This window comes from Myotis brandtii, unplaced genomic scaffold, assembly GCF_000412655.1.
Source record: "Myotis brandtii unplaced genomic scaffold, ASM41265v1 scaffold1184, whole genome shotgun sequence".
Lineage (NCBI taxonomy): Eukaryota > Metazoa > Chordata > Mammalia > Chiroptera > Vespertilionidae > Myotis > Myotis brandtii.
Window position 1 is genome coordinate 179,220 of NW_005354109.1, and position 11,128 is coordinate 190,347.

The following is an 11,128-nucleotide window of genomic DNA, read 5'->3' on the forward strand; positions in this document are numbered from 1 at the left end:
TTTTTTTTTTTGCAGTAGTTGATGATTTTACAGCACATGATTTTACATTTACCTAGTAATTATAATTCATGAAGTATCATTTTACTTCCAATACTGATGCTTTCAACACAGCAGCTGCTTTCTACACAGAAGCTGCTCTCTACACGTGTTTGACTGGTCCGCATAAGTACATTATGACGCCAACCCTGTCACATACACCTGTATTTGTACGGGGTGTATGTTATGGGGTTGGCTCAATGATGACATCACGCCGGGTACTCATATGTGGGCGTATCTGCATGTGGGAGGACCCGCCTGGAGACGGATAGAGGATCAGTGTCTCGGTTCCTAAGACCATCGAAAATATGTGTTTTCCAATGGTCTTAGGCGACCCCTGTGGAAGGATTGTTCGACCCCCAAAGGGGTCGCGACCCACATGTTGAGAACTGCTGCTCTAAATGGAAGAAGATATTTGCCAATGTTATGCCTAATAAGAGTTACTACCCAAAATTTATTAAGAACTCATACAACTCGACATAAAAAAGCAAACAATCCAATTTAAAAAATGAGCAAAGGACCTGAATAGACACTTCTCTAAAAACGACATACAGATTGCCAATAAACATATGTTAAGATGCTCAATGTCACTAATAATTAGAAAATGCAAATTCAAACCACAATGAGATATCACCTCCCACCTGTCAGAATGGCTATCATCAATGAATCAACAAACAACAAATGTTACAAGGAGGCAGAGAAAATGAAACACTGGTAGGAATGAAGACTGGTGCAGCCACTGTGAAAAACAGTATGGAGTTTCCTCAAAAAATTAAAAATGGAACTGCCTTTTGACCCAGAGATTCCATGTCTGAGAATATATCCTAAGAATCCCAAAACACCAATCAGAAAGAATATATGCACCTCTATGTTCTATGTTCATAGCAGTATTATTTACAATAGCCAAGACATAGAAGCAACCTAAGTGTTCATTAATAAGTGAGTGAATAAAGAAGTTGTGGTAGATATATACAATGGAATATTACTCAGCCGTAAGACAAATTAAATCTTGTCTTTTGCAACAACATGATGGTCCTAGAAGGTATTATGCTAAGTGAAATAATTCAGAGAAAGACAAACTTAGTGTGATTTCACATATATGTGGAATCTAAAAATACTAATAATAAATTAACAAACAAAATAGACACAAAAACAAATTAATGGTTGCCATGTGGGAGAGTGGTTGGAAGACTGGATGAAAAATGTAAAGGAATTAAGAAGTTCAAATTGGCATATATAAAATAGTAATGAGGATATAAAGAATAGCATAGGAAATGTAGCCCATAATATTATAACTAAGTTTGGTATTAGGTTGGTACTAGACTTGTTGGAAAGATTAACAAATTAAATAGAGATAAAGATTTTTAAAAGTACCAATTTCTAACTTTCAGTGATGAAAAGCACAGTATCTGAGAAAAAATATTATTTAGATGTGCTGACCGTAGATTAAGATTTGCAAAAACCACCCAAAAAAGATTAGTGAACCTGAAAACATATAAATAGACACTATCCAAGATAAAACAAAGAAAAAAGTGAGAAATAAAATGGACAGAGCATCAGTGAGCTGTGTAACAAAGTCAAGCAGTCTAATGTCCACATAATTAGAGTCCCTTAAAAAGGGGGGTGAGACAAAAAAGGTGGGAAGATGAAAAATATTTGAAAAAATTATGGCAGACCATCCTCAAATTTGAAAAAAACAAAGTGTAAAATCACAAATTACAACAAACTCCAAGTACAAGAAACTATTTAAGTGCATCATAGGCAAAGTGTTTAAAAACAGAGAAAAATGTGATATCTTAATAGCAGTGTAAAATAAATTATATATAGATAAGGGTGATTACAGTGTTTTGACAGGAAAAATATTGCTAGGTAGATAATATTGGAGCAACATCTTTAAAGATGAAAGAGAAAATAAGCCCTCACTTTCTCTGCTGAAAAAAAAAAAAACAACTGAAATAAATGTCAATTTAGAATTTTATAACACAAGGAAATTTTTTTAAAAAAATGAAGATTAAAAATATTTTTGCACACATACAAAACTTAAAAACTTCAACACCAGCAGACCTGCACTATTTATTCAAATGTTAATTGAAGAGCTTTAGGGGAGAGAAAAAGATACTATGTGATGGCATAAACAGTAATTAGCAGATTAGATGAAAAAATAAAAGGGAAAGATAGGTTAATGTTAAATCAGAAGCTGTGAAGGGACTGAGATATTATTCTACTTGAAAGATATATTCTAAAAATAGATTAGATATATAGATAGATAGATAGATCTATACATACATGAGAGAGAGATAATGATTGATAGACACCAGCAGAAACTGCCAGCATCTGAGTCAGCGACCAGAGCTTTATCTAGTTGATCCCCCATGCCTAGCACCCTGCAGGTAACATGATGGGAGTCAGATGAATAATTCTACCATACGGTTGGATCAAACTACAGCAAGCAGATAAAGCAAATATGAATATGAGAGTTTACACAGCAGAAGGGTAGTTGCTCTCCCTTCTCCTCCTGATGGAAGAATAGGAGCCTTTACTCCCCAGTATAAACACATCCTCTTCTGGAGGAGGAAGGGGGAGGATCCTGGTTCATACCCTTTGTAATATAAATAAACTAGAGGCCCGGTGCATGGATTCATGCACTGGTGGGGTCCTTTGGCCTGGCCTGCACCGAGGGACCCCACCAGTGCACAAATCCATGCATCAGGCCTCTAGTATGCATATAAGAACTTTGTTTAATCTCTTCCTGCCCTCCCCCCCTACCCGCTTCCCTCTGAGATTCATCAGTCTGTTCCATGTTTCCATGCCTGTACATTGAGCGTCTGCCCTCTGATGGTCTTACACGTCATAGCTACCGGTCCAATGGTCAGACGGTCGCTTAGGCTTTTATATATATAGTTGCCACTAGGAAGATGATCTTCCAAATTAGCATATTACACTTTTATTATTATAGATTATTATTATAGCTGTCATCCCAATAACTTCCACTAAACTACTACCTTCATACAATGGAAAACTACTCAGCAGTAAAAATTAATGGATTATAACTATAAGTACCATTAAGTAAAAATCTCACAAAGAATGTTTAGGAAAAAAATAGTTTTTGAAGAATACATGCATTATGATTCTTTATCTCTCTTTTTTTATGTAAGAACTCAAACTATAAAACTCTTAGAAGAAAACAGGCATAAACCTTTATGACCTTAGATTTAGGCAATGGTTCTTTGATATTATACCAAAAGCATAATTGACAAGAAAAATTTTGAAAATTGAACTTCATCTAAATAAAAACTTCTTTTTTTAATCCTCAACTAATGATATGCTTATTGATTTTTAGAGAGAGAAAATTAAAACACACACACACACACACACACACACACACACACACACACACACATAAAACAATGATGCGAGAGAAAAACATCCATTGATTGCCTTCTGTATGCACCCTGACTGGAATCAAACCTGCAACCTAGGTATGTGCCCTGACCAGGAATCGCACCAGCAAAATTTTGGAGTATGGGATGACTCTCTAATGAACTGGGCCACCAGGTCAGAGCTAAATAAAAACATATTTTTAGTGGAATTTTTTGGAATGACATCTATAACAATAAAAGTGTAATATGCTAATTAGATTGGACAGCCAAACGACTTGCTGGATGTCATTCCGGACGTCCTTCTGAATGAAGCCACAGCAGCAGGGGCTGAGGCAGAGGCTGTTAGGGGTGATCAGGCAGGTAGGCAAGCAGTTAGGGGTGATCAGGCAGGCAGGCGAGTGGTTAGGGGTGATCAGGCAGGCAGGCAGACAAGTGGTTAGGAGCCAGTGGTCCCAGATTGCAAGAGGGACATCTGACTGCTGGTTTAGGCCCTATGCCTGAGGGGTCCTGGATTGAGAGAGGGTGCAGTATTACGAGGGGTCTCAGATTGCGAGCGGGCTCAGGGACCCTCCCCCCTCCCTGTGCACAAATTTCAGGCACTGGGCCTCTAGTTGGTTAATAAAATTATATAGGCTTCAGGTGTACAATGTTATAATGCATTATACATTGTATATTGTATTATGTGCAGGTCAAGTCTCCTTCATCACCATTTATCCTCCCTTTACCCTTTTCTAAATCCCCCAACCCTCCCATTTCCTCTGATAATCACCATATTTTTGTCTGTGTCCTCAATTTGTTTTTTCTTTACTTTATTCCTTCACCTCTTTTACACAGCCCCTAATACACCTCCACTCTGACAGCTGTCAATCTGTTCTCTGTATCTATGAATCTGTTTCTATTTTGTTTATTTATTTTGTTCATTAGATTCCATATATAAGGGAAATCATATGGTTCTTGTCTTTCTCTGACTGCTTTATCTCACTTAGCATAATAATCCCCAGGTTTATCCATCGATGAGAAACATTGATCAGCTGCCTCCCACATGCCCCCAACTGGGATCAAGTCTGCAACCTGGGCATGTGCACTGACCAGGAATCGAACTGGCAACCTCTTGGTGCATGGGTCTACACTCAATCACTGAGCCACACTGGCTGGGTTCCATTTTTAATGTTTTGAAGTAACTTCATACTGCTTTCCATAGTGACTGTGAAGCCCCTATGATTCTCTTTTCATAAAGTGAGAAGTATGTAAAAGAACGTGTTTAAGGATACTAATACGTGACAATACTATAAAGAAAAGAAAAGTAATAAAAATGCAATATTTAGAAAATATAATAATGGGTACCCTTGAGGAAGAAGGGATTGGTTGGAATAAGGCATAAAATTCTTCAAAGATGTTAATAGTCTTCTAAATTAAACTGAGTGGTAAGTGTATTGATGTGTTATTTTTTCCAAATTATACAAACTTCATAAATAATATTTGTGTGTACTTAATATTGAAATTAGAAAACTTTTAAAAATAAAATTTCACAATCAGAAAGGTAGTTACTCTACACAGAATCAGTTACTTATCTGTCTGAAATATGTATTTGATTCTATGTTATCTAAGATCAGGGAAAAATCCAGTTTTCTATGAACTCTGGAAAATATTCTAACATTGTAGGAAAATTGGAAAGTTGCTCATTTACTAATTAGCAAAGGGTAATTGCATCCAAGTTTGGGCTTGACATCTGTAATTACTTATATTTTCACCAACAGCATGATGAATTTGTCATGTTTTCTCACATGGAAACTACTCCCCAAAACCATTCTTTAACTGAATAGTATATAAAATGCAAAGGTGTTGAAGGATTGCAGAATATATCAAGCATACAAGAGAGTTAATTAAATCAACCCTGGCCAACAAGGACTTTGTAGATTAAAAAAACAATCACACTGTCATGTATCCAGATGATTTAATGGATAAATGTATAATATTTCCTTAATTATTTTATTTTGTTGTTGTTTTTTGCTAAAACACCTTAAAAGTTTCTATTTGTCTGTGCTTTGTCTTTGAATAGATCAGCAAATGCAAACACATAATATGTCAGGTGGTCATAGAGTGCCTATTGATGCAGCACGGACTGCCATGCTATTTTCCCCCACTGCTGTGAAAGGCGACAGTATTTTTCCTTCTTCTTGGATTTCCCTTTCAACAGGACATATTTTGCTGATTATAAAGTCATCTTTATCTATAAAATAAGAAGAAAAAAGTCTTTACTACTAAACATATGGTTGTATTTAGCCTTAAATGAGATGAAAGGTATTACAATGTTTTGTAAACAGTAACACACTACGCACAACGAAGGCATTTTGGAGTATGTATTTTACTGATTCTCATTAAGGGTAATATGAAAGGACATTTGTCTTCTCTGTGATTAATTCTTTACTAATGGAAAGATGACAGGGTATTTTTAAAAATATTAATCTGACATTTTTAAGCTCAACACCTCAGTAACAGATGCTGCTATTGATATTTTGGTCATGCAGCATTCACTCCAACTATTTTCTAATATGATTTTGTGGGAGTCTGGTAGCTCCATATTTGAGGTGCTTTCCCACTCAAAATCCAGGGGTAGACACATGACATAAACTATAAAAATGGGCAGTATTTCCTAGTACTCCTTGTATCAAGCCAAGTGATTCCACAATTTGAAAAATTGGTTAAAATATTAACAGTTACCTAAATTCTTCAAGATAGCTGTGTTCCTATGTGTCAAATTATCCCAAATTAGTCCCTTAGACATTTTATCCATTTTCTGAAGTCTCATCTCAATAACTTAAATTTAAAAATAGTAAATTTTTTGTAAGGAAATAAATCAAAGAGTTAGCTTGGATTTTATTTTTTATACTAGAGGCCTGGTGCACAAATTTGTGCACAGTGGGGCCCCTTGGTGTGGCCTGCAGGGATTGAGCCAATACCGGCAGTCCAATACTGCCTGCCACTCCTGCCTGCCATGCTCGCTTATCCTGGCCCCGCTGTGCCCAGTCAGTCCTGATTGGGAGAGGCTCACACTGCCACAGCAGCGTTTGACAGCTGTGAGCCCTGCATCTGGTGTGATCAGCCCTCTGGGTGGGCGATGGAATGCCTTTGCCGGCCCAGGATCTGGAACCATCCCGCTGATGTTCATGCTGGTTGTCAGGAGGCACCTGGCTGCTGCTTTTTATCATTTCTTTCTTGTGGAGTGTCTAAGGAGAGGTAGCAGCCCAGGGGGGACTTCCAGGAGGCCGGCAGCACTGTTGGGATCATGCCAGCTGCACCAGTCCATCGGTGCCTGGCCCATTCTCTGGAGACCTGAAGGACTACTGAGGGAGTGAGTGGCTGCCAGCAGGCTGGTAGGCTGCCAGGATGAGTCAATCAGCTGAGCAGCACTCGTGCTGTGGGAGTGCACTGACACCAGGGGGCAGCTCCTGCATTGAGTATCTGCCCCCTGGTGGTCAGTGTGCATCATAGTGACTGGTCAACTGGTGGTTTGATCATTTGGTTGCTTAACCTTTTATACATATACTAGAGGCCCGGTGCATGAAATTCACGCACAGGGGAGGTCCCCTCAGCCCAGCCTGCACCCTCTCCAATCCAGGACCCCTCGAGGGATGTCCGACTGCCGGTTTAGGCTCCATCCCCCCTAAACCGGCAGTCGGACATCCCTCTCATAATCCGGGACCACTGGCTCCTAACTGCTCACCTGCCTGCCTGCCTGATCACCCCTAACTGACCCCCCTGCCAGCCAGGTTGCTCCCAACTGCATCCCCACCACCAGCCTGGCCACCCCTAACTGCCACCCCCACAGGCCTGGTTGCCCCCAACTGCCCCGCCGCCAGCCTGGTTGCCCCTCACTACCCCTCTGGGCTGGCCTGGTCACCCCTCATTGCCCCCCCTGCCGGCGTGGTCACCCACAACTGCACCCCCCGCCAGCCTGGTCACCCCACACAGCCTGCTCTTCAGTCATTTGGTCACCGCTCACTGCCCCCTCTTCCAGCCTGGTTTGCCCCACACACCTGCTGTTTAGTTGTTTGGTCGCCCCTCACTGCCCCCCTTGCCAGTCTGGTCGCCCCACACAGCCTGCTGCTCAGTCATTTGGTCATCCCTCATTAACCCCCTGCCGGCCTGGTCACCCCACACAGCCTGCTGCTCAGTCATTTGGTCATCCCTCATTAACCCCCTGCTGGCCTGGTCGCCCCACTCAGCCTGTTCGGTCGTCTGTTTGGTTGTTTCAGTTGCAACAGTCGCTTAGGCTTATATATATATAGATAGATTTCTTAAATATACCAACACACTATACAGCACAGTTACTATGAAATATTTGTGTTTGGTATAGGATAGGTAAATAGCAGTGGAAATAAGAAGGAAGCTAAATCCCTCCAGTTAGGATAACTTCTCAGAATGCACACATTGTATATAAATAAATTGTTAAGTTTGAAATTAATGCTTTTGTCATACTCATATCTTTCTGAATGAGGGCTTCACAAATAAAATGAGATCTTAAAACTAACCTCTTTCTTAATATACATGGTTTTTAAAATTAAAAATTATTATTAATAATTTACATGAGTTAAGAATTAATCTCCATTTGTTATGGGTTCACTCAGCGAGATAGACCACCAACTCAGAATTTAAATTTAAGAGCCTTTATTAAGCTGGCCAGCTGACTACAGTTACAGCACCCTGCTGAAGCAGAGGCTGAACTGCAGCGCCGACTGCAAGAGTTACATATTATTAAATTTTGTGGAGGCCCAGAGAAAAATGTGTCTTTCAAATTCTGGGCCCCCCAGTATGGAGGAAACTCTCTTTATTTATACTTTTTCCAGTCTTTTGTCTCCCAAATTTGGAATGAGACTTCCGGGACTTCTGAGAAAGAAGGCCTGCGTGCTGAGAAGGGGTCATGAGACCATATCTCAAGGCCTGGCCTGATGTCAGTACCTTCCTATCTATGTGTTTTAGGAACAGACAGCACAGCATGACCCGTCTGGCCAAAGAGCCAGATATGCAGCCCAGCACACATTGTCAATTTACCTCTTTTCCTTCCTTCTCCATGATATTTAAGCTCCCATGTGATGACAAATGGAGTGTCATTTGGCCACCCTTTTTTCCCCACTACTATAGTTTGCCATAAAGCTATTAGTTAATTTCTATTTTTATTTTTTACTATCTTTAAAATAAATAAAAATAAGCCAATTATTGGGCTCAGGGATCCAATCTCTTGAAAGATTAGAACTTGCAATCAGAAATTCCAAACATTTGTTTTCAGCTGCACAAGAGTTTTTTGTCTGATTTCTAAGAAAAATCAGAGCTTCTTTGCCTTGTCCCATTATAGAGACATTGTCCTATAAAAAAAAAAAACATATTATTAAGGATTTTCCATTAAGGGAGAATAAAGTGTAAATGAAATAAGTGTATTTCATACATTTTCACTGGCAATGAAACTGGACAGAAAAATCAATTTTAATGAATATTTTCTGGATATTTCTGTCCCTATGGCTACACTTTGGTTATAAAACTGGAAAGTAATGTTGTCAGACTCAAAGTGAAATGTAAATTCATTTTTCATTAAAAAAAAATCAGAAATACTGCATAAACTTTTATCTTTAGTAAAAGAAAACCCCCATGAAACAATTTTATACTATCTAATATCCTGACTGTCTAAGCAACAGACTTGCAAATTTAGTGAGTGGCTTATTAGTGACATTAGTTTGCACTTTAATATTTCTTAAGTATCCCAGATGAAAAGAATTTTTGTATATAAATTTATTCAGAAAAAAGTTAAGCGGAAAACACTTGAAAATTGTGAGTATGCAGCATCTATTTAAAATCCAAAATTGAACATTTTACATTACTGTGGCTTTTTAAACAAAACACCAACAAAAGTGAGGACACAGAACCATTCAAAACTACAATGAACTCAAATGGTTTAGTTGCTTTTCATATCTTCAAGTATGTTTCAGTCTGTTTTTAGACGATCTATTCTTTCATTGCTCCAATTTATAGTCATCATGTTATTGATCACTTAAAAACACTTATTTTACTTGATAGTAACCACAAAGCAAAAACCTATAGTATATACACAGAAGATAAAGAGAAGGGAATCAAAGACTACCACTGTAGAAAATCATCAATTCAAAAAGGAAGGCACAAAAAGAGGAAGAAAGGAACAAGAGACCTACTAGTATACAAAAGCCAGGAAACAATTAAGAAGATGGCATTAGTAAGTTCTTAGCTATCAATTATTACTTCAAATGTAAATGGTTAAATTATCCAATGAACACATAGAATGGTAGAAAATCATCAATTCAAAAAGGAAGGCACAAAAAGAGGAAGAAAGGAACAAGAGACCTACTAGTATACAAAAGCCAGGAAACAATTAAGAAGATGGCATTAGTAAGTTCTTAGCTATCAATTATTACTTCAAATGTAAATGGTTAAATTATCCAATGAACACATAGAATGGCTGAGTGGATTAAAAAAAACAAACATCTGCCCAGATTTGGTTCTGATTGATCGGTTTCTATGCCAGTCAGTTTCAAAACCTCCACCTCCTAGGCAGCATTTGGCGCCTCGAACTTCACCCAAATTTGGTTCTGATTGGTCAGTTTCTATGCCAGTCAGTGTCTCTGGGCCTATCAATGGGCCTGATCAGAGAGGCCTGGCTGATCAGCAGCCCCAGCGGAGGCCCTAGAGCAGCAGTTCTCAACCTGTAGGTCACAACCCCTTTGGGGGTCAAACGACCCTTTCACAGGGGTCGCCTAAGACCATCAGAAAACACATATAATTACATATTGTTTTTTGATTAATCACTATGCTTTAATTATGTTCAATTTGTAACAATGAAATTGGGGGTCACCACAACATGAGGAACTATATTAAAGGGTCGTGGCATTAGGAAGGTTGAGAACCACTGCCCTAGAGAAAGAGAGGTGCAGCTGCTGGCCAGGTCCAGAGAGAAAGAGAGAGGCAAGTGCTGATCAACAGCTGCCATGGAGGCTACAGACCAAACCCTGCTTCTCTCACCTGGCCTCTCTCTGGGCCTAATCTACAGCCCCCTCGGCAGTCAGTGCTGGGTGGCGGTGCTCAACCTGTGGGTTGCAACACCTTTGGGGGTCGAACGACCCTTTCACAGGGGTCGCCTAAGACCATTGGAAAACACATATTTTCGATGGTCTTAGGAACGGAGACACCGCTCCTCTATCTGTCTCCAGGCGGGTCCTCCCACATGCAGATACGCCCACATATGAATACCCGGCATCATGACATCATCGCAAATAACCCCATCACATACACCCCGTACAAATACAGGTGTATGTGACAGGGTTGGCACCATAATGTACTTACACGGACCAGTCACACATGTGTAGAGAGCAGCTACTGTGTAGAAAGCAGCTGCTGAGTTGAAAGCAGCAGTATTAGAGGTAAAATGACACTTCATGAATTATAATTACTGGGTAAATGTAAAATCATGTACTGTAAAATCATCAACTACTGCAAAAAAAAAATATCTGTACTATGGGAACTTAATGTGGATGCCAATCTTTCTTTTTATCTTCAGCTGTGGTTGATGTGAATACTGCCCCCATGTGATAGTAACAGGTATGTAAAAAAACAACAACACAGAATGGTAAATCATAGGAAACTTTAATGAACTGTATGACTGAACTATGCCATGTATCATCTTTTGTATT